Here is a 26085-nt window from a genome sequence, read left to right on the forward strand (position 1 = left end):
TTCGTTATGACAAGGAAACCTGGTGTTTTGTTGGACAGTGTTGCAAGGAGCCTAGGGCTTATGTAATCGGGCTACCTGTGTGCTGGAGGGATCCGGCCACTACTTTCTGTAGGGGACAGGCCAGAGGTGTATACATTTGTATTTTTCCTGTGTTAGAGTTTGCCCAGCAAAGAGCTTAGGAGACTAGCCTCAAGGGAGTCTGAGTAGTTGCAAGGAAATGACTGTAATAAAATAGTGGGCCACACCTTCAGGGCACTGACTATGTGCCGAGCTCTTTTTAAACAACTTTGCAGGAATCACCGATGCAACCCTAAAAATAGTACCTTGAGGTAGTTACGATAGAATTATTACTAGCATCCCCATTATAGGTGAGGAAACTGAGACACAGGTAGGTTTAAAAAAAAAAAAAAAACTTGCCCAACGTCACATCTAGTAATTAGAAAAGCCCAGAACGAAAACATGGCTGTGTTTGGAAACCCCTACGTGATGGTTTTTCCAATTGTAATGCTTGCTTAATCCCGTGATTTCAATGCAAAGCAGTCATAAACAAGAAAAAGAAGACCCTGGTGGGTGAAAAGAAAATTATAGGGTTGACGAATTAGAGGATTTGATAAAATCCTTAGTAGCCATGGTAAGGGTGATTTTTGCCAGTGTGTGACCAAAAAACTTAATGAGAATGTTATACAAAAGGAAAAGATAATCAGATTTGTGTTTTTTAAAAAAAAGTCATGCTGCCACTGTGGATAAGGGACTGAAGATAATCAAGACTGGAATACAAAGTCCCTTAGAAAGCTCTTCCCACAATTCACTAGAAAAGGTAGTATCATCCTAGGGGATTGACTGTTGGAATGAAAAACAATGAACACATAAGAGAGACATTTAAGAGATAGAATCAATAAGACTGTAGGTTTGTTTGAAGGAGGAAGGGCAATGAAGAGTCTCAACTTTCTGGGTAATTTAACCAGATGTTGGAACCACCTATCAAGGTAGAAACAGAAGTTTGAGAACCGTACAGATGAAGGTTCTCAATTTTGGATATTTTGAGTTTGAGATGCCTTTTGTTGGATGGAGAGTTTTGTTGGGATTTTGTTGGGACTATGGAACACAACAGAAACCCAGCCTGGATTTCTGTTGTGCTGAAAGTTGGCAGCTTGTTGGTTGTAACTGAAGTCACGGAGAGGACGAGCTCACCAAGGGGCATTGTGACAAGGAGGCAGAATTAAGAGAAGCTGAAAATGGGTCAGGAGGATGGAGGAAGAAGGGGGGAAGGCAAAGAGGACTGGCTAAAAGAGGCAGGAGAGCCATCAGAAGAGTTTGTGGTCATGGAGCCATGAGAGGAAACATTTCAAGAAGCAGGGAGTGACCGAGAACTGCAGGAAGGTCAAGAATGATAAAGCCAGAAGTGTCCACTGGATTTATTGACAAGGAAGTCATGGTGATCTCAACGAGAGGCACTGCATTGAAGCAAAAGGGTGGATGGTGGATTTCGGGGGTGAGAGGAGGGCAGGAAGGGGAAGAGCTAGAGATAGCAAGTATAAACAAGTTTTTGAAAAAGTTAGTTGAAGTGGAGGAAAGAGCTACAGCTGTAGCTAGTGGGGTCAAGTGTTTGTTTTAGGATGAATGATGAAGAATGTTTAAGTAGTGCTTGGAAGAATCCAATAGAGAGAAAAAAAGCTAAAGATGTAAGGGAAAAATCATCAAGAGAAAGAAGTCCTTGAAGATGTCAGGAGGGAACAGTGTCCTAAGGCAGATGGAGGGATTATTCTAGGCGGGGACAAACATATCTCCTGTTGCAAGCAGAGGAAGAGTCAATGTGCATGGCACGTGTGTGTGCATGTGTGTGTGTGTGTGTGTGTGTGTGTGTGTGTGTGTGTGTGGTGTGTTTAGACAGTCATCACTAGAGACAGAAAATGAAAACATCTCCTGTGATGGCTTGTCTTTTCTTTGAGAAGGGGAAGGTAAGGTCATCTGCTTAAATTAAGTGGGTAATAAGAAAGTCAGTGATCTGAAACAGGACAAGATGGTTGGAAATAACCAGTGCAGAGCACAGGACAGAGAGAGCAAATTTAGCACGGGACCAGTGTTTGTTGTCATTGTTAGACATCCTGTATTTGTAATGGTGGCATCTGACGGTATCACTGTACCTTTTTTTCTTCTGGAGCTCTTAACATCCTGGGTGAAAATGTGGAGAAACATTGATCAAGGGTGGGATTTTGACAGGGAAGAGTAATAGACAATACCTGAGTTAAAGGTGTGGGATTACCCCAAACCAGTGAGAGACAGAGATCGTACATGGCTACTTTAAGAGTATTTCTGGAGTACCCGGGTGGCTCAGTCGGTTAAGCATCTCACTCCTGATTTCAGCTCAGGTCACGATCTCACAGTTTGTGAGTTCAAACCCCACATTGGGCTCTGCACTGACAGCAAGAGCCTGCTTGTGATTCTCTCTCTCCCCCTCTCCTTCTGCCCCTCCCCTGTTCATGTTCTCTCTTTCTCTCTCTCAAAATAAATATAAATAAAACCTGAAAAAAAGTTTCAGAAGAGTTTTCTACCACGCTTCCCTTTTCTGAATGGTCTTTGGTTTCTATCTGGTTGCAGCCTATTAATTAACTTATTTATGGGGATTTGGTTCGGCTTATTTGTATTTCATAAGCCAGATTGTTGAGTTTCCATTTTCTGTTACCTGGTCCCTTCAGAGAAGAATACAGTTAGGTGTTACTCCATCATAGCCAACTCAACAGACTAGGTTTTCTTATCTTTCCTTTTTTGCCGTGTCTCATTACTTTCTCTCCCCTGTCAAGAAATTTCTGCATCAGCTCTAGACGCATAAAGGTCCTAGGAAGGCGTGAGAATCAGGTTGAGTCAAGAATTAGGACATGGAGTTGTAATGGGGAGATTTAGGTCACATGAAATTTTGTAGCACTTGGCAAAAGGAATTCTCCAAAGGAATCTGGAATACTCCTTCGTCACCAAGCTGGTGCCCTCTCCATGTGGCACATATTGACAGCTGTCATTGTTCTGCTGTTTAAACGACACTTCCAGGAATTATCCGCGCTGATACAAGAGCACGTGTTGAGATTCAAGGACAGCTTTTCTCAAGCTGTTTCTGAATGACTTCTCCCTACCATCATTTGTTAGTGCCTAGGAAATATCATTTTTTAAATTAATTGAATGTAATTGTTAAGGTGAGCAGGATGCCAAGAACACATAGAGTGCAACCAAAGCCAGACAAAAATGACTTGGGGGTATTCATGCTTTTGCAACGTCTCTACTTCTCTTCCCCATTAGCAAGGAAAACTAATCGTTGATTGAAATTTCAAAGCAGCATTTGTATAAAAAAACTGCCCAACTCCTAGTATTCAATAGTGATTGCTGCATTCCCTACTTTGAAAATATCCTCTTAACTAATTTGCTTTGTAATCTCTCCAAGATGTGTCCCTTCTGATTTGAGTAACCTGGAATAAAGTGGCCCATTTGGCTCAATCTAACATTTCTTTTGGCTCATAATCTCGTAACATAGCACTACAATTGACTTTACTTTCAGAGCAGAAAAATTGTTCTGCCAACATTTGCTAATAACACTATCTCTCTTTACCGTTGGGCAGCTAATTGTGCTCTAGGTACAACCAGGAACATCAAGAAAGGTTCCTCATTTTTTATAAACTTGTTTATGAACTAAGAGCTTGTATAGAAAACAGAACAATTTTTTAAATAAAGGAATTCTTGAGCTTTCCGAAAAAGAACTGGTTATGATCCAACAGTTGATATTAAAGTTGTTTGGCTGGGATATTGAAATGCATTTTCCTGTAGATGCAGTGATACGGGCTGTGGTTAGATTTCTAGCTCAGTAATAATAACAATCATTTATCAACAGCCTACTATTTGTTAAATACCGCCTATGATTTGTGTCCTGCTTACCTCATCAGTGCCTCATTTTTCCACTGTTCCCTGAATTTGTGTTTTATCTCTTTCACAGGTTGGCAAACATTTTCTGCAAAGATGCGGATGGTACAGACTTCAGGCTTTGTAGGTTCCTGATCTCTGGTGCGAGCACTCAAACCTGCCACCCATAATGTAGACAATGTAGACGCAGTCACAGCCGATAAGTAAATGGATGAGACTGCGTTCTAATAAAACCTTATGGAACCTGCAATTTGAATCTCACATCTTTCTCATGTGTTTGTGTCACAAAATATTCTCTTTTTTAACTATTTCATTTTATGTTATTTTCTTGTGGTAAGAGGACAACATGAGATCTAACATTTTTTAACCATTTAACAACGCACGAATTGGTCTTAGCTCACTGGCTGTATAGAAACAGGGGGGCAGTGGGATTGGGCTCACGGCCATCATTTGCTGACCTCCATGAGTTTTCTCCCCGTTTTTGGAAACTACCAAACTCTTCCACACCACCTCCCCATGTCCATGCCTTTCCCTCTATCTGGTAGGCTCCATAGTTTTCCACTTTTCCCTTTGTTTGTTTTCTCCTCGTTGTATCAACACACCCCTCAGAGCCCACCTTGATTGCTGTGTAGGAAGAGCCCACCTTGATTGCTGTGTAGGAAGTCTACATGAACCCCAACACCAGTTCTGAGTTCATCCCCACCCACGATCTGCTGTCACAGCACATCCTGCCCTTCTCCCTGGAAGAGTTACCGTATAAGAAATGACAAATGACAAATGATAAGGTTAGCCGTGTAATATCTGTCTATACTGCCATAGTCTATGTCCTAAGCTTCTTGAAAGGTGATTATATTTGTGTCGTTCACAGCTGTATGCCCTGGGCGTAGCACGATGATGCCCACAGAGTAGGGGCTCAATACACGTCTGTGAAATTAACCAATCATCGCACTTAACGCAACTCTGCAACATAAATATCCCCACTTTACATGCGAAAACACTGGGGCTTCCATAAGATAGATTCTTTTCTGGAGGTCATAGGTTAAAAAGGTCATGTCTGCCTAACTCCAAAGGTCTTGCGATTTCCACCATGCTGCTACTGTAATAAAATATTACATTAATTTGTATTGAAACACTGCATTTTCACTAAATGATGAAATCCACTGATTGTATTTAAAATAGTAGCAAGCATTGTGCAAAGCCTAGAAATAACAGCATAAGAGCTTGTTTTCGTATGTCTGTATAGGTTCGTAAGGAGTTTTGTTTTATCCTTGAAATATGGAGATTTTGGACCAAGTCTACACTTAGATATTTGTCTTTTCTCTTCAATCCCGTCTGGAAATCAATTCCAGACATACTTCAATAATTTCAATTTCCAGACATAATTTCTCCTCGGAGGGAAATTTTCTTTTATTATTTGTTTAGTTGGCTATCTTCTACTCATTACATTTTTCCGGTAAGTCTTATGAATCGCTCCCGAAAGTTCCCTAGCTTTGCCTTCACAATTTCTATCTTCGCCTATAGTTTTCGACAACTTGAAATAATTTTCCTGTTTGACCTTCTAGACCTCCACAACATTCAATTTAGCACCTGACTCTTTACTTCAAAAATCAGATTAAAAAACAACAACAACAACAACAACATCCCTCCAAACATGTGTTTTCCGACGTGCCTTAACATCCTGGAGTGCTCTCATTTAATTTTTAAAGAGTTGTCACTGAACTCTTCCATCTGCTTGAATTCACCAGGGAGCTGTTCTGTTTCCTCACTCCTCCCTGGCTGCTGAGGCCTCTCAGACCGACAGTTCTCGGGTACATTAAGTGCCAGATGTGAGGTGCCTCAGCCTCTTATGGGCTGGCATTTCAGGGTGATGGAAAGGACAGCATTTTCTGCTCTTGGGGCCTGTAGTGTGTCACAATAGAACTGGGCAGAAGTTTCTCATTGAGACTCCAGAAAAATACTATTTCTGTTCCCATATTTTCTTGTCTTTCTCCACCCAGATGTTGAGCTCCCTATTTCCACAGTGGGGGGTGGGTGGCGAGTGACAGGCACACTCACACAGCCTGTGGACCCTTTTTCCTGGAGGGAATAAAGGGTCACTGAAGTCCAGGGTCCTGCCTGCATCTCTGCCCTTCCTCACCCAGCACTGGGTGCAGGTGCCCGTAACAACACCTCTGCCCCTCAAGGGGGAAAACACCTTCCTCGTGTGAATGTCTTCCTGAAATTTAGATGAAGCTCCTTGAGTCAGGTACCTCTTAGGTAGCTCAGTGTTGGAATCTAGGTCATTGATGGTCTTTTATATTATTTTGGACGGCATAGTTCTTTATCCGATGCTGTGAATTTCTCTTCTCAGTGAACTGAGTAGTAGATGAAAAATTCAAAACTATATTTTGATGAACTCTGAAAGCACCAGTCTCCTTCTTCCTAGATTGTATCTAGCAATAGTCTGACCCCAGGCCCGCTTCACAGCCCTGGTTGTGAGAGGGTCCCCAGCAATGGAGTGGTGGGATAGGAACTAAGGAGTTGCCCCTGTTAAGATGATTCCAGGCACACTTTCCACCATAGAGCACAAGAAATTCATCCTATGTCTCTTCTAGGGGGAGTCATTCAATTATAAACGCTTATTCAAAAGATCCCCACAATCTTATTATTTAAAATTAATCTGCAGAAAAATGTTAATTTTCACTAAGAACCAAAAACTTAGTTTCCAGCATTGGGAATCTTTTAGATTAGGTGCGATGTTTTGTTTTGATTTGTTTTGTTTTGTTTTGTCTTGTTTATATCACGGAGACGAGGTACACAATGGTTGGAGTATGTTATTTGCTTTTCACCTTATCATTTTGTTGATGTTTTGGCTTTGGATTCACAAATAAGTCTTTATGATTTCATAATAGCCTTACATTTTTTTCTTTTTACACTCCACTTCCCTGAAATTGTTTTTTTTATTGAAGTACAAGTGACATACAACATTATAGTAGTTTCAGGTGAACAACATAGTGATTATTTACTTTATTATTTTTTAACATTTATTCATTTTTGAGAGAGAGAGAGAGAGTGTGAGCAGGGGAAGGGCAGAGAGAGAGAGGGAGACACAGAATCCGAAGCAGGCGCCAGGCTCCGAGCTGTCAGCACAGAGCCTGACGCGGGGCTTGAACCCACAAACCATGAGATCATGATCTGAGCTGAAGTCGGACGCTTAACCGACTGAGCCACCCAGGCGCCCCAATGATTTGATATTTATATACATAATGAAATGATCTCTATGATAAGTCTATGTACAATATTATCTACTATATTCCCTATGCTGTACATTATATCCCTGGGTATTATTTATTTTCTAACTGGAAGATTGTACCTCTCAACCCCCTTCACTTATTCACCCCTGAAATTCTTTTCTTTTTTTTTTTTTATTGTGAATTGTTCTGGTAGTGTTTTGGTTTTCTTACTGTTTTCAGTTTGTTGCGTGAGACTGTTAGCAATATCTACCTGTCTTTTTTAGGATTACAACTTCCTTCTTTAAAATAATGCTTTATTACCTACTTTAATTATTTGTGTGTACTCAGAATTCAGCCGTAGTTAAATATTTATGATCACAAGTATTTGCGAACATAAATACGAATTTCAGGGGAGAGGCCTTGTAAATGGCCCATAATATTAGGTAAGATTCTCTTAGGTTTGGGTGGCTCAGATTGATTCTTTATATAGGAAACAGTGGCCCCATGACTCAGAATGGTATTGATTTCTTTTGTTAATGAATATGGACATCACTTCCACTGCACCACATAGTAATCTGAATAGTTCAGAGTTTGTAATGGATTTTTCATCAATGCATGAAGAAGTAAAATTGTATACCTGTTATATAAAAACAAAACAATAAATAATGAGCTGTCACAACGAGGTCAGTTATTTTATTCCTTCCAAATGGGTTTCCTTACCGGAAAGAAAATAAAAGAAAGCAGAAACAATGTTTAAAACATTTGGAAGCCTCTGCCCCTTCTAAAGTTCATTTCCGGGGCGCCTGGGTGGCTCAGTCGGTTGAGCGTCCGACTTCAGCTCAGGTCACTATCTCGTGATCTCTCAGTCAGTGAGTTCGAGCCCCGCGTCGGGCTCTGGGCTGATGGCTCAGAGCCTGGAGCCTGCTTCCGATTCTGTGTCTCCCTCTCTCTCTGCTCCTCCCCCGTTCATGCTCTGTCTCTCTCTCTGTCTCAAAAATAAATAAACGTTAAAAAAAAATTTAAAGTTCATTTCCTTCAGCCCTCTGCTTGTTCATTTCACCTGTACCTGTTGAGCAAATGATTTTAAGTAGGGCACAACTATGGCTACTTAAATTGAATTCCAAACTGGTGTGAGAGAATGAAGAGTTCAGATTTTAACCACAAAACACCTCCAAACAAAACTCCTTCAAAGTGACTCCACATAAAATTTTATCAATAAATAATGCCAACACTCACTGCATGTATTTTTAAAGATTCGTTCTTAGAAAAATAAAGACCTTAAGGGCTATAAGATTGTGTCCAACATTTCAGCATTTCTGTATAAGTGAGAGCCCATTCAGTCTCCTTCAATGAGGTCATAATCCAATATAAGGCGGGAGTTGATTTTGCCCCTCTTAGGTTATTTGGCAATGTCTGAGATGTTTTGCTTGTCATAACACAGCAGGAGTGGGGACGCTTCTGGCATCTAGTGGTAGAGACCAGGGATTCAGATGAATATTCCGCAATGCACAGGACAGCCCCGCTCCGTGACAAAGAGTTATTGACCCCAGAGTGTCAACAATGCAAAGGTTGGAAATACCTAGAGACATTACCCCTGAAGAGCGGCCACAGGATGTTTTCCTTCAGTACACAGAGTGCTGTTAAGCCCAATGATATAAAATGCCTCAGGATCGGTCTGCAATATAAACCTATAAAAAAAAAAATCAGGAATCTGGATATCCAGGAAGAAAAATCTTACTTTAAGAGTCAACTTGAGGGGCGCCTGGGTGGCGCAGTCGGTTAAGCGTCCCACTTCAGCCAGGTCACGATCTCGCGGTCCGTGAGTTCGAGCCCCGCGTCGGGCTCTGGGCTGATGGCTCGGAGCCTGGAGCCTGTTTCCGATTCTGCGTCTCCCTCTCTCTCTGCCCCTCCCCCCGTTCATGCTCTGTCTCTCTCTGTCCCAAAAATAAATAAACGTTGAAAAAAAAAATTAAAAAAAAAAAAGAGTCAACTTGAGCATGGAGGAAAGAATGAGGACCCAAATAATGTTTCTCAGAAAGTCGATTCATATTTAAATGAGGGTCAGAACTAGGGGGGCTGAGATTCCAGAATGCCCCCTCCTCATGTGTAACACAGACAGTTCGTGCAGTCAGTCCAGTTTGATGAAACAAGTATGTCTGAGGGAATTATGGTTCCTCCTTGGACACAAATCTCATTGATATGAAATATTTGAATAATTAACGGGCCAAGTCAGTATTAAATGGCATTGCCAATGGGAGCTACTTTGTAGATATTGTTCCTATTGATGAACAAGTGCTCTTTGTTGAATTCAACAAAATTATACTTAAATCTATTGATTAGGTCTTAGATACCAAGCAGCCAATGCACAAATATGCACAGGAGAAAGAGAGGGAAAATGCTACCAATTCAAATTATTTTGAATTATAGAAAATTAATGCAACGTGTTTGATCCACTTATTAATAATGATCAGCATTGATCCTGCAGGCAAATATTATTTGTTATGGGTTGAATCATGTCCCCCCGCCCCAACCCATAAAAGATATGTTAAAATCCTAACCCCCAGTACTTGTGAATATGACCTTATTTAGCAATTGGATCTTGGCAGATATAATCAAGGTAAGATGAAGTGATTAGGATGGACCCTAATCCAATATAACTGGTGTCCTTCCAAGCAGAGGAGAAAGAGAAGGGAACACCTTGTGTTCAAAGACACAAGCAAAGAAGATGGCCATGTAAAGACAGAGGCAGAGGCTGAAAAGAAGCTGTCACAAACCAAGGAACACCTGGGGCTACCAGAACTGAAAGAGGCAGGAAGGATTCTCCCCTAGAGGTTTCAGCTGCAGCATGGCCCTGCCAACATCTTGATACATACATTGTGTCCGTAAGTAGTACACTATTTGCCAAAGAATCAAAATAGATCAACGTTTACAGCCAGAAAGTCGTTTTATAATCTTATGAAAGTGTACAGGAGATGAAAAACAACATGTGTAAATATTTAAATGCTTTTTATAATATTAGATTTAATCAGGATGCTTTACTCATTAAACATAAAAAGTACACATATATCCACATCTATATACACACATATATTAAAAACTATTCCACATAATTCTTTTTGGTTTATTTGGTATTTTGGGGGGATGTCAAATATATATATTTGGAGATGATTGTCCTTTATTTCTGATGTATTTGTAACTTTTTTTTTAAACATTTTGCTCTTTTTTTTTAATTTTTTTTTTTAACATGTATTTATTTTTGAGACTGAGAGAGACAGAACGTGAACGGGGGAGGGTCAGAGAGAGAGAGGGAGACACAGAATCTGAAACAGGCTCCAGGCTCTGAGCTGTCAGCACAAGCCCGACGCAGGGCTTGAACTCATGAACCGCAAGATCATGACCTGAGCCGAAGTCGGACGCTTAACCGACTGAGCCACCCAGGCGCCCCTATTTGTAACTTTTTAAGTCATTAGGATACTTATTAACATGGTGAAAAACCATTAAAATTTTTATTTCATTTTCTGCTATCTCAACACCCACAAAATCCTATAGGCACATAACTAAATTTATAAATTGTGCACCTGAATCGATCTTGTCAATAAAACTTCAATTTTTGATGGAAAATCAATCCAAACAAGTAGAAAAAGATTAAACTCTCTTTAATTTGTTGGCATCTACATGTTAGACGTTACAAAGGAAAGGAGCTGGAAATTGTCTATGAGACTACCACAAAGTGTTCAACCATTCTGACTGATAAGACCCCTAGATTTTTCAGCCATATTCATGAAAGATATAATGTTCATAACTTCATTTTTTCTTATAAAATCAGATGGTTTTGATAGGGTAATGCTGTTCCCATAAAATAAGTTAGTTAATGGTCCCTCTTATTATATTTTATGAAAGACTTTGTATGGAATTAGTATTATTATTTTCTTGAATGTTTGAAACATTGACTAATGAAGCTACTTTGTACTGGAGTTTCTTTTTGAAAGGTTTGGACTGTGAATTCAATTTTCTTTACTAGATACAGGGCTATTTAAGTTATCGATTTCTTCTTGGGTGAGACTTTGTTGTTTGTGAGATCTTTCAGGGATTTTTAAAATTTCATCTAACTTTCTGAAATTATTGGCAAAAGGTTGTTTGTAATATCATCATAGTATCTTTTTCATTCTGTAGGATCTGTAGTAATAACCCTTTAGTTATTTGTTATATTGGTGATTTGTGTTCTTTCCTTTTTAGAGGAGTCTAGAGTGTTGTCTATGTCAATCACTTCTAAAAGCAAATTTTTGGATTGGCTACTTTTCTCTGTGTTATTTCACAATCTTACTGATTCCTGTCTTAATCAGTTTGGGTTGCTATAACAAATTATCGTACAATGAGTGACTTAAATAAGAGACATTTATTATTCAAAGTTATGGAGGCTGGGAAGTCCAGGATTAAGGTGTCAGCAGATTCAATGTCTAGTGAGTCTTCTATCTAGTTTGTACTGGCAATTTTCTTGCTGTGTTCTCACATGGCAAGAAGTCATCATTTCCCTCATGTGTCTTTTATAAGGGCAATACTTCCATCAGGAAAGCTCTACTTTTATGATCTAATTACCTTTTAAAGTTTCCATCTCCAAATACCATAACATTGGGGATTAGGGTTTTAACATATGAATTTTGAGAGGACACAAACATTAAGTCCATAGCAACAATTCCTCTCGTTTTTAATATTTTCTTCTTTCTACATGCTTTGAGCATATTTTGCCCTTCTTTTCCTACTATCTTGCAGTAGAATCTTAGAATATTGATGTTAAACCTTCCTTATTACCTGAAATAAGCATCTGAATGTATATATATTTGTTTGAATACTACTTTAGCTGTACCTTACAAATTTTTATACATTGTATTTTTGGTATCATGAATTCAAACATTTTCTAATTTCTTTTGTGATTTCTTTGAAGGTATTTAATTTTAAAATATTAAAAAATAATTTCCAAATATATGAGTTTTCCCAGATATATTATTATTTTTGGCTGTTTATTTAATACACTTGTGATCATGTAACACATTCTGTATTACTTTGATCCTTGAAAAATTTTAAAGACATGTTTTATGGCCGTGTATAAATCCTATTTTTTATACTATTGTTTTTTGTTTACATTATACTATCAGCACTTGGAAAGAACTTGCACTCTACCGTTAAATTCTACCATTGTTCTATAAGTATCAAATATGATTAAGTCATTGTTAGTGCTCTGATCTTTTATATCTTTGCTGATTTTTTTGTTCTGTTCTGTCAATTGCTGAAAGAGAAGTATTAAAGCCTCCTGCTATCACCTGGAATTTCTCACTTTAAGTCTGTCAATTTTTGCTTTATCAATTTTGAATGCGAATGTGATACATTCACATTTATGATTGCTATAAATTATCATTATGCCTATCATTATGTTATAGCCATTTCATTATGAAAACTCCCTTTTTAACTGATAATACTAGATTCTTAAAGTCTGTTTTAATGGATATTAAAATTTCGGGTTTCTTATGCTGACTGTTTGCATAGTATATATTTTTTACATCTATTTGCTTTCAATCTGGTTGTACTTTTTATTTAAAGTGCCCTTTCTTGTAGACAGCAGATAGTTGGGTCTTGTGATTGTACCACTCTGTCTGACCATCTCTGTGTTTTAATTGGAATATTAATTGCATTAACATTTAACGTAATTATTGATATAGTTGGATTTAGATCTAATATTTTAATATTTATTTTCTGTTTATCTCTCTGTGTTTTGTTCCTTTGTTCTCCCCTCTCTGTCCTCTTTTGGATTCTTTGAATACTTTCAGAATTTCACTTTATATTGTCTCCTTATCTGTTTTTCTCTGTACTTGGTGTGTAATTTTTTGTAATTGTTCTTTGGATTATAATATGCATCTTTATATTTTCATAATACTTAGAGTTAATATTGTACCAATTTATGTAAAATGTAGAAATCTTGAACCTGTGTGGATCCATTTCCCCACCCCCATTATGGTTGTCTTGTTATTGTTGTTTGGCGCATTACACCCAAGAGCATTATAAATCACGTGATGCAATATTATACTTTCTGTTTTCAACAGTAATTTTTAAAAGAAATTAAGAAAAAAAATTTTTTATATTTACACATATGTATTTACCTTTCCCAATGCTCCTCATTCATTCCTGACAATCCCAGTTTCCCACTACCATTTTGTTACCAAAAAGGCTGCCCTTTTTCTCAGTCTCGAAAACTTCTCTTAACATTTTTTACAGTACATGTCTGGTTTGTAGAAGTTCTCTCAGTTTGATCTGAGCTGAAAATTCTTTTGCTTCACCTTAGCTCTTGAAGGATATTTTCACTAGTTATGGAGTTTTTGAGAGACAGCTAATTAGTTTCTCTCAGCACTTAAAAAATGTTGTTCTGGTCCCCTAATTTCTGATGAAGTGTTGACAGCACTTTGCTTGATTGTTGCCTGTATATAAATTGTTGTTTGGGGGCACCTGGGTGGCTCAGTCAGTTGAGCATCCGACTTCAGCTCAGGTCATGATCGCGTGGTTCATGAGTTTGAGCCCCGCATTGACAGCTCAGAGCCTGGAGCCTGCTTCGGATTTTGTGCCTCCCTCTCTCTCTCTCTCTGCCCCTTCCCCGCTTGTGTTCTGTCTCTCTCTCTCTCTCAAAAATAAATAAACATTAAAAAAAAAGTAAAGCGTTGTTTTGTTCTGGCTTCTTTTACAACTTTCCTCTTTATTTGAATTTATTTTGGTTTTTCTCTTTATCTTGGTTTTTTACTATGATGTCTTCAGGCATGGGAGTGGTGACGTTTTCATCATGGAGTCAAAGTGAAGATCATCATTAATGGGACAGGTTGAAATCATGTTTTGCATGATAGGATAAACCTTTCTGATATTCCCTCAATATAATACTGTGAAAAGATCAGAAAAACCCAAATGGAGGGACGTGTAAAAAAATAACTGGCTTATGGGCCACCTGGGTGGCTCAGCTGGTTAAGCATCTGACTTCATCTCAGCTCATGATCTCCTGTTTCGTGAGTTCGAGCCCGGCATCAGGCTCTATGCTGACAGCTCGGAGCCTGGAGCCTGCTTTGGATTCGGTGTCTCCCTCTCCCTCTGCCTCTCCCTTGATTGTGTTCTCTCTCTCTCTCTCTCTCTCTCTCTCAAAAATAAATAATAAACACTAGAAATTTTTTTAAAACACTGGCTTATGACTTTCAAAACATCAAGGTCATAAAAGTAAGGGACATACGAAAGAACTCTCTCAGGTCATGTTTGGGACAGTGGGTGAAATTTTAAATAGGATCCAAGGATGGGATGGCATTAAATTTCAATATTAGCTTTCTGATTTTGAAGATTGAATTTAGTTATAAAGGAGATTTTTATTCATAGGAAATACCCCCTTAAAATATTCAGAGAAGATGAGGTTCAGGTTGGCAATTTATTCTCAAATGGTTTGGAAAAGAGGGGAAAAGTTGATTGGACTATTCTTGCACCTGTTCTGTAGGTGTGTGATTGTTTCCATGTAACAAAAAAGACCACAAAGTTTTCCGTAATCAGAAATAAGTTTTTAAAATAACAGAAACTCTAAATTAAAAGGACAAAGTTGGCTAAGAACACCACCAAATCATTATGTTTAGAAGTCTCACACCACAAATTTTGGTAAAACTGGAATATTTAGATTAGTGAACAGGTGACCCGGCTTTCTCTTTTGTATTGATGATGAAATAAGAATTTTAGTTCATATATTCAGTACGTAACGCAAATTTACAGTTTTGACTTTATAACCTAAGATATCAGGCAGCGTTTCATTTTCATTGCAATCCTGATATGTCTATATTGTTTTATCATACTTTTCTTACATAGTTAAATTTGACAGTGGCCCAGTGAGATTTTGGGATCTTTTTTTGGGTATGTGAGTGATAAGTATGTACATGTGCATTCATGGTGTTAAGTAACTGATATGTTAGGTATCTGTTAGTTACTAATGTGACAGGTACGTAAGGTTACTCTAATGATTAATTTTATAATGCTAAGTAATATTGAAATATATTGCCGTTAATTGTTTTTTTAATTTCACTATATATAATTAAATCACTGGTCCTTAAATGTACACTCAAAGAGAGAGATTCCGTTAAGAAGAAATGCATTAATATTTATCTGGGAATTGAGTTCTGACCTTCATACAGGTAATCCCAGATAATCTAAATACAGGTTTATTAATTTAACCCTTCCAGATGTATTTTCCCTCAACCAGATTTATGTTGAACAACTTCTTATAAGAACAACTATATATAGATTCTTTAATTTCTAGTGAGTTCTTGTTCAGTGTGTTAGCTCACAAATAAGCTTGGGATTTACATAATAGTCCCATTACCATATTGAATAATGCAAATAACTTGTAATTTCTGCACATGAAACCTAGCAGATGTTATGAAGATACTTAATTTTGGCTTATTATCAGAAAGTAGGCTAAACACCAGCATAGTCTATTATATCCAGAATCTCCTATTTGTTCACATATGCAATTGCACTCATTAATATCATCTAACTGAAAGTGAGTACAATGCATACTTCTTCTCTTACCAACTACCCAGTGCTTTCCAAACCTACTTATTAGATGCTATTTTTATGTATGTATATATTTATTATTTTTAAAAATTTATTACTTATTTTTTGAGAGGCAGAGAGAGACAGAGCACCAGCAGGAGAAGGGTAGAGAGAGAGGGAGACTCCGAATCCGAAGCAGGCTCCAGGCTCTGAGCTGTCAGCACAGAGCCTGACGCGGGGCTTAAACTTACGAACCAGGAGATCATGACCTGAGCCAAAGTCCGACGCTTAACTGACTGAGCCGCCCTGGTGCCCCTTTTTTTTTGTTTTTTATTTTAGAGACAGAAAGAAAGAGAGAGAGCAGGGGAGAGGCAGAAAGGGAGAGAGAGACAATCTTAAACAGGTTCTACACTCAGCATGGAGCCTGATGTGAGGCTTGATCCCACGACCCTGGGATCATGACCTGAGCTGAAATCATTAGTCAGATGTTAAGCTCCAGTATATGGGTTTTTTTTTTAATATAGAGGTTTTAAAGATTTCACAAGTTAGAAGGACCAAGTTTAAAACAATAACATCCAGAACATATATATATTTTTTAATATTTATTTATTTTTGAAGGACAGAGAACATGAGTAGGATAGGGACAGGGAAAGAGGGAGAGAGAGGGAGAGAGAGGATCCAAAGTGGGCTCCATGCTGATGGGGCTCACACTCCCAAACCGTGAGACCATGACCTGAGCCAAAGTCAGAAGCTTAACCAACTGACCCACCCAGGGCCCCAAGAATATACCTTTTTAAAAAATGTATATATCATGCTATTTTTGATTCTGAAAGTCAAGTAAACACCAGATTAAAGAGTCACTTAAAAATTAAATATTTTCTTGAAAAATAGGTTTTTATGAAATTATAGGAGTTTTCCTGGGCACCCTAACATGTGTAGACTTCGTGAAGAATGTCCAACCTTGCCCACAATGGTCATTGTTGTCACTGATTTGGACGCAGTGTTGGGTTTCTAATGAGCCACTCTTTAATTTTATATGTCCTTGGTAATACCACTTATTTTCTCCCTTTTGATATATTTCTTTCTGAAAAACAGTAATTTTCACTACCAATTTTGAAAGAGCAAATCCCAGCCACTAAATCATTGGGTACAAAGATAATTTGCTCACTTGCCAACAACAGACCTAGAATGTAAATATAGCTGCCCATTCTCTTTAAGGCGTGTGCCTGGAGCCTTCACTAAGTCATAAAGTTGTCAACATTGAAGATAGTGTCTATTATTCATCTTGACCGTCGACCTGAACGCTATGGTACTCTATTTCAATTAGTGTCAACTAATTTTCTTTGGAGTTCCACAGGCATGTGATACGATCATACTTTTAGTCAATACTGAAGCCAAACCCTCATTCTAAGACCAGAGATTTGACAAGGAGAAATCTGTGCATCGAACATTCTGCAAATTCACTAACCTTGAGGACCAAAAGGCAACAGTGGAAAAATGGGGTCGCTTTCCCCAGACAATGTCACTGAATTTTTCCCACGTATTTTACAATTAAAAATGCAATTTGTGGGGCGCCTGGGTGGCTCAGTTGGTAAGTGTCTGACTTCGACTCAGGTCATGATCTTGCAGTTCACGGGTTCGAGCTCCGCATCAGGCTCTGTGCCGACAGCTCGGAGCCTGCAGCCTGCTTTGGATTCTGTGTCTCCCTCTCTCTCTGCCCCTCCCCCATTCTCTCTCAAAAATAAACATTTTTCCAAAAATTTTAAAAATGCGATTTGTTTTTATTATTTAAGGCTAAAATTGAATTTTAGCTAGTTTTATTTATTCTAGCCGCTTCCCAGATGAAAGAGAGCAGAGTTATATGCAGAGTTCTGTGACAGAAGCAGAAGGGCCTGGCATTAGAAAAATCATACTTGAGTGCAAACACAGGTGTTCACTACTTGTGTGACCTTGACCTGCTTCCATGCTGTCTCTGAGACTTGTACCTCCTCCAAATATTTAGGATGAAAAACACCATTTGTGCAGGTTTGTTGTGAATGCCAGAAATGAAGTGCGAAGAGTGCCTGACCTTGACAGACGCCTAAAGAAAAAGTTCCGTCTCCTTTCAGCCTTCCGTGTGCTTTTAGCCAATACACCTGGCGTCACTCATTTCCCCCCAGAGCTCTGATCTCCGAAGCTTTAGTCGCTGTCATATTTAGAAAGTGGATGCACCTTTCCCACACTGTCCCCTTCACCTGGATTGATAGAGGGTCAGACAAGGCTTCGGACACAACGCAAGAAGTCTGGGCCTTGGAAGTCGCCACAGCAGAGGTGGCCACGGGGGGTTAAAGGAAGCAGAAAGTAAAGTCCGCTGTGCTGAGCTATTTGCAGTTTTGTTCTCTTCTTTGGAGAGGAGGTAGCTTTATCCTTACAGTCTATGCTATGCTGCCATGACACAGTCCCCCCTGACGACCGCAACGTCTCTAAATGTGCACGGGTTGTCCACGGCCGCGAATCCATTCTTCTTCCTGGATTTATTTAATGAATGGCCACACTGGAAAGCTGAGATTCCTTTTCATGTCTTTGTTTTAGGGTTGTTGTTTTTTTTTTTTTTTTTGTCTTTCACTTGTCTTTAACACTCATATTCAGATTATCAGGATTCAGATTGTCCGGATTCACCCCTCTTCTCTGTCTCATTCACTGCCGCACTTCCTCCAACTCTCATTATTTTTCACTGATGTTACAGTCCCCTTCCTTCGTTCGTTCGTTTCTTCCTTCCTTCCTTTCCTCAATCGATGCCCCACACTCCTGCCCAGGAAAAAAATTTTAAATGCATGAAGTTCCTTATGCGGCATAATTTTTAAAATATTCTCTGATGGCTTTGTCTTATGTTGAGGGTCAAATCCAAACTTCTTTTTTGTTTGTTTGTTTGTTTAAATGTTTATTTATTTTTGAGAGAGAGAGGGAGAGAGAGAGAGAGAGAGAGAAAATCCCAAACAGGCTCCCTGCTTTCAATGCAGAGCCCAAAGCAAGGCTCGATCCCGTGAATTGAGATCATGACCTGAGCCACCCAGGCGCCCCTCAAATCCCAACTTCTAAGCTGGGTTATCAGAGCAGCCTCTTGTCTCTCCAACCATGAGTCTCTCTTGGCACGTTTCTGTGCCCTGTACACAGAGGTCCCTTTGGCTTTGGTCTTCTGCACATGACCACATACTCCATCTGTCCTTTGCTTGCTAACCTCCTACTTGATGATGAGGATGTCACTTTACCTGTGAACCTTTAACCCCTGCCAATCAGAGTTAAGTGCTCCCAGAGTCCTCTAAGTTTGCCGCGCTCCTGACTTTCTCTTTCTATCATTGTTATATGCCCTTTTCCCACACTGGTCCAGAAACTTCGGAGAGATCAAAATTACTTTTGTATCTGTTTCTCCAAAGCCTAGCTTAGTCCCAGTGATGTAGAAGCCTTCTCAATAATTTTTTTTTTCAATAAAGGATTGAAAGTCACGAATGTGGGCAGTTTATGGGTATGTTTAAAAGAAACTAATATATGGAGATGTAAGATATCCATACTTTTCTCAAAATGAGAGGCATTAAGTATTGATTTTAAACCCCAATCCCCCCCCCCAACCCTTTCTGGAAACATTAATAAAATAAAAACAGAGGAAAAGAAATTTATATAATGCTTTCTTTGAATCCTGTAAGACACGTCTTTATTGCCCAGAGATTTTATTGGTGTTCGTGATAGGATTAAAAAAAATTTTTTTAATGTTTATTTATTTTTGAGAGAGAGAGAGACAGAACGCAAGTGTGGGAAAGGCAGAGAGGGGAAGACAGACTCTGAAACAGGTTCCCAGCTCTAAGCTGTCAGCACAGAGCCTGAAGGGTGGGCTTGAACCCATGAACCAGGAGATCATGACCTGATGATCGGACGCCCAACTGAATGAGCCACCCAGGCGCCCCCATCATATGATTTAAAAAAGAAATGTACCCCCTTCCTCCACATCTTGTTCTGATTCGAACTTGCTTGCCACTTCAGGATGGGTTCCCAGTCCTCTCCGGAGAGTTTAGTCAACAGGGGTGTGTGCTTCCTGGACGATACAGTGCTGTCTCCTCAGATGATGAGCACTGAGCATACTGGGGACTTTGTGACAGGAGTACAGATAATATTGTGCCTGAACTTCATCCTGCTCCCTCTAATGGCACAAGAAATAAATTTTCACTCTACACTCACCTTTGAGAAAAGCTTGAGGGAGAAATAGATTGATTGGCCAAGTTCACAAGGAAAAGAAGGAAGAATCTGGTGTTGATCTGTTTCTGTGAATGAGATCGCATGCAGATTTGATACATTAAATAAAAATTCTGCAGGATTTGACTGTGGTTTGTCATTGCACGGGGTTATAAAGTTCAAGATGGATTACTCTTAAAAGAAAGAATTGCTGAAGGTATTTTCTCTAGTCTTCGATCTTTCAAAATATATCTGCCCTTTTGAAGGAGTAATGTTAGTATAGTTATAGTTCTAGTTAGTGTATAGTTTGCAAATTATTCAGAAACATACAAAATCAGCGGTGTCGTGAGGTGTTGGGGGCATTGTCAGAGGGCTAGGCTCTTGTTCAGATGCTACTTCTCTTTAAAAGTATAAAAATGAAAATTTCTCAATAGCTTAAAAAATGTATGCAATAAAATTGGATGGCTAGGGAGGCTAAATTTCCATTTCAGTTGGAGCGTATTTTTTCCAAAATCAAATGTTGAAAGTAAATTTTCTGTATTTTATTATAACATATGTAAATCCAAATGTCTAACCTTGAAAAAGTCAAAGTCGTCGTTTGCAAATGCCTTCTTATAAGGGTATTATATTAGTGCTTTTCACATGCTTTGACAGTTCACCTAACTCATTTTGAAAACAATACTTCTTTGTGAGGCATTGTAATAAATTAGAGCACCAAAGTTCTCATTAGAAAATTAAAGGGTCTTGGTTGCACAACCAAAGTTATTCTAATTATAAAGTATTTAATGTATTTCACATCTTTTAATTTCATGTTTTTCTGATAAGATCATTTAATTCTCTTTTCAATTCTAAGAATCATAGGACCGTCCACGTGGTTCAACAATGCCATTGACAGAGATTGAGATAGCTCGTTTCAAAATCCTGAAGTTGAGCGACAGAGACAGGCAAAGACAGAGACAAAGACAGAGAGGAGAGAGAGCAGTAGAAATTAGGAAGGAGCAAGAAAAGGGGAAAGAGGTCAGAATCAAAGCAAGTAATTAAATCTACTTGTAACAAACTTGTAACAATATAAAGACTTTGATATATATTGGGCCTAACAGATGCGTAAAGAGTTTAATTTCAAATGTCTTACTGAACATAAGTATGAAATTTGAAGAGATTCAGAAAGCTATGGAAAGACATTTTCTGAAAAACCACATAAATTAAAAAAAAATCTTACATTGTTTTAAGGGGAAAGAAAAACTACACTAAAAAGAAAACTACGAAATTTTAGACTCTATGGTAAAAATACCTGAGAACACTTAAAATATATTTTATTATTTATTCATCATACTGTATGTTTTGTGAATCCAAATCTTTATGTCATTGTATTGCGTTTTAGAAGAAGGAGAATCGCGTTAAATCAAAATGCTTTGGCTCAACCAATGCAGCAAATGTTTTCCAAGATTTTCATCAAAATTGAATCATTACTTAAAGGCTTAGAAGCAAATTTTGTTGCTGTTATATTTCATTTACTGATAACTTTTGTGTGCCCTTTGAATTGAGGGGAAGGAAAAAATACATAGACATGTTATTTCTGGTGTTATAATGACATTCTAGGCAATTGCCTCAGCAGGAGCCAAGGTTACATGGCCACATCATCACACGGTTTATCTGGAGACATTATGACAGAGGATGTTGACCTTGGAAGCAAGATTGCAGCTAGACAGACCAAGTCATTTAGGTCACCTTCAATCCATGGCGGTGGTTCCCTGGTCTTTTCCACAGTTCGAGATTGCAGCTGGACGGACCAAGTCATTTAGGTCACTTTCAATCCACGGCTGTGGTCCCCCGGTCTTATCCAAAGATCAACAAAGTCAGCAGAAATTATTATCTTAACTGTGCCGCTCTATTTTTTCATACCATATAAAGAGATAGCCAAGAATAAAAAGATAAAATGAAGACACAAAAGGAAGAAGCTAAATAAAACGCTGAAACCTTTATATTTAACTAGATAATTTTTTTAAGTCTCCATTGCCAAACGGTCAAGCTTAATAACCTATTTGCATAGAGAAATTTGGCCAATTCTATTCTGAGAGGAGTCACTTGGGGTCAGCAACATAATGATAGTGAGAGAAAAAGCAAATTGACCTGAAATGAGCAAGCTAGCTGACCAAAGAAACAAGGTATAAACAAACCTTACCAGTGGCTTAAAAAAAAAATCTTCAGTATGTTTAATTTTTAATATTTTAATGATTTAAGAATTTGCAATTTAAGAAAGAAAGCATCCTGGGGCATCTGGGTGGCTCAATCAGTTAAGTGTCTGACTTCCCTGCAGGTCACAATCTCAATGGTTTGTGAGTTTCAGCCCCGGGGCAAGCTCCGTGCTGACAGCTCAGAGCCTGGAGCCTGCTTTGGATTCTGTGTCTCCCTCTCTCTGTCCCTTCCTCGCTCACACTCTGTTTCTGTCTCTCTCTCTCTTTCAAAAATGAATAAACATTTAAAATTTTTTTAAAAAAGAAAGAAAGCATCCATCTAGCTGCCAGCATACTACATATCCTTTAGTGAGATTGGCTTGTTTTTACTTCATTCTTAGTCTTTCAGAATTGATTGGCCTGAGTACTTCTTTCTATGTTTCTACTTAAGAGTACGTTAGTGAATTTAGAAAAAAATTAAATAATATAGGCATTTGTAGAGTTGTTCCTATTTTTTGATCTATCATACATCAATAAATCTATGAAACAATGGAAATATGGCCCATTAAGTTGCAGTGCAAACATTCAGATGCTTATCATGATATGAAAATAAAAGTCACAGGGAGGAAAAGGAAGAAAAGTACAAAGAACAAGTAACAGAGATAATAGTCTTCCTTTCAACCTTTTCCTAATGGCCACAGAGAACTTTAACTTTTGCTTGAACGTTCACTTTCCTTCCGGCACAGTCCATGAGAAATGGACACACATTGAAACTTGCTTTTCGAAACAAATGCCCTTGTAGGTATCCAGCATTCAGACAGTTGGTAGCTCTGGGCAGTCGGTGTTACAGGAGCTGAAAGTTTTCGGAGAAATAGTTACTGTTTCTGTAGCAGCCTCTATCTATAGATCAATATCCACAGTCTGGCTTTCAACGACAGTTGTCAATATGAAAGCATTTGAAGATGTCAGTTATAGTCAGAAGTAGGGAGTGGGTCAAGCATGCAAATACATTAAAATATCGGGGGGGGGGGGGGAAGAGGCGGTAGGCTTCCCCGAGACTAGAATTAGTGAAATAAGAAATGTTACTCAAGAGTCCTGCTTAATCCATTTACTTAGACTTTATCAAAAACTTTGCAGGCTTCCTAGTTTTTTTCACTGCAATTTCATTCCATGGAAATTATAGTATTATTTTAAGACAGATATCAATTCAGTTTAGATACATGTTCATGCTGAGTAAGTTTAAATTTACTGTAGTGTTTTGCTTATGGAATCCAGAGGTGTCAAAGATTTGTACTTAAAACAAAAAAATCCACGAGCACTTTCAAAACCACTTGGAGGCTGCATCAGTATTTCTATGACCACCTTAGATCAATTCATACTTGTACTTGGAGCCCCCTCTCAATTCTTATGGGTTTCTTCTACTTTCTGTTGTTTTGTTGGTGGGGGTGGGGGTTGGGGTGGTGGGGGGGGAAGACATATAAAGAAACAATAGCTGATTACATTAAAAGTCATTAGAGCTCACTTTTTTTTTTAACGTTTTTATTTATTTTGAGGGGGAGAGAGAGAGAGAGAGAGAGAGAGAGAGAGAGAGAATGCCAAGCAAGCTCCATGCTGTCAGTGAAAAACGCAATATGGGGCTCGATCTCACAAACGGTGAGATCATGACCTGAGCCAAAATCAAGAGTCAAACATTCAACACACTGAGCCATCTAGGCACCCCTAGAGCTCACTTTAATTCTATAATATATATAAATTTTTAAAAAATGTTGAAAACTCATCTGTGGTCAGTTTGCTAGACTAAAGGTGTGAAATGTTTCTAAAAACATGTTATTAAGACAAACACCAATGCAATCTGGCAACTCTGAATGAGTTCCAGGAGCAGTCCCCATACGTAAGCAGTGAGTTTCCCTTCACCAATGAGTAGTCATAACTGTTACAGAGGATGCCATTTTGTCCAGGCACATTTATTCCCTTTATCTCACGCCTCAAGTAGTCCCATGTGTGTGATCTCGTGTTCAAAATCATTGGCTTCCTTGTGCCACATGTTAAGAGGTGCCAAGTAGGTACCCAAACGATGGCTTTGCCCCTGAGATCCTGTCCTTCTTTACAGTAAAAAATGAATTTGAAAAGCATGTAATACTACTGCTTCTTGGCTAGGTGTTTCATCAGGATGTTCCCCTTGACCTCTTCTCCTTTACTTCAAATCAGTGAGCAGGGTAGCAGTCCAGGGGGCAAAAAAATGAAATGTGGGCAGATGTGGCTTACGACATCAGATAGCTCTTTTTTTTTTTTTTTTTTTTTTACAGTTTTTAACTTTTTACGTTTAAAACTTAGGAATTTTATAAGTATCTTAGAATTTGGAGAAAATAAGAGGTGGTTCGAGCTCTAGGCTGGTGCTATTCCACTCACTTTTTTTTCCTTCCTCCCATTTAAAGACTTATTATTCACCGTTGCTCAATACCTGCATGCCATATTCCATTTTTTTTCCTAAACATCATTCATGCTTAAAAGATAGAGAAGATTCTGGTTACCTAAAAATTGGTATTCTTTCATTAACGGAGACATTCTGAGAGTCTGTTTTCTACCCCAAAGTAGGTATAGTTTTTAAATGAGCGCACTGTTCAACCTTTAGCAAATAAATAGGAATCACTTATCACAATGTGATGTGTGTGTTGTCATGGACTGAATAATTTTGTGGTTCAAGTTTTACTTGAAAGCTATGTCTATACATATATTATACACTTATAAAGGTATGCTAATAGCTGTATAGCCTGTCTCCTTATGTATACGTTTGCATGTGTGTATAATTAAATACCCGTCTGCAGTTCTGGTAAAAACGAGATGCACCTTTTGTAACTGACTGAATGCTTCCACTAACAAGTTTAGCTGTTACCTGGAAAGAACACAAGCCTCAGATCTACCAGGGTTTTAATCTTGTCCAGGTATCAGATGCCACCTCCTTGGCACACAGAGCTGATTCCCAACTACACCATTCACTTAGTTTTTTCCTGGCAAAAATAATGTTCTTATTCATTCATATAAACACCCATTTTTATTTTCTTTCCTTCCTTCCTTGTTTTCTTTCTTTCCTCTTTCTTTCTCTCTCTCTTTCTTTCTTTCTTTCTTTCTTTCTTTCTTTCTTTTTCTTTCTTTCTTGTCTTCCTTTTTTCCCTTGCTGCCTGCCTCCTTTTAATTTAATGACTACGGGTTCTAGTACTTAAATGGCACCAATTCATTGGTGAGGAGCTACATTCCTTTGTTTCTAATGATGCCATTTAAATGAACAATTTTCACTTACCATATGGTGGGAGAGGAGAACGATACAGCTACTATCTTTTTAATGAAAGAACAGTCAATGTAAAGCTTTGCCGAATGCAAACGTAATAAGGAGTAACACTGTGTTACTTGACGTTTGGCTTTGCAGAATCAAAATCTTCCACAAGCTGGGCTTTCCCTATTGCAGAAATAAAGACAGTAATAAACCTGGGGAAATCTGTTCTACCCATTTGCGGATCAAGTAGTATTTTCTTGATTTGCAATTTGCTTTCAGAAATAATCGTTTTAATACATAATTCATTATCCACTATGCAATGGATATCTACTACAAGAAAAATAGAATGGGATGATGATTGCCAAGGTGCCAGGTCTGAACTTTTTGTGTCAGAATTAACACGCGCAAGTTGATCAAGTAGAAAAACCACTTCGAATGGCCCATGAGTGTGATGAGACTTGCATCTTCAGTGGCTGTTTCTTGACTTTGTGAAGGAGCCATTGCCCATTTGGACCCTTTGGCTGACCCCTGAAAAGCCACTGTCGTTCCCTGTGTCCATGGAAACACAGGGATGTGCGTTTACGGTAATGAATACGAGGCACCGAGATGATTCTCACAGGATAAGGATAAACGTATATGGCAAGAAAAGAATTCTACCGGAATGAGAGACAATTCCCACACTGGTTGACGGGTGGTAAATAACTGGTTCTCCTTCTTTCCCCGCCACCCCGTCCTCACTTAAATTATAGTTTCATAGTATGATTAG

This window comes from Felis catus, chromosome A1 (genome assembly GCF_018350175.1).
Source record: "Felis catus isolate Fca126 chromosome A1, F.catus_Fca126_mat1.0, whole genome shotgun sequence".
Lineage (NCBI taxonomy): Eukaryota > Metazoa > Chordata > Mammalia > Carnivora > Felidae > Felis > Felis catus.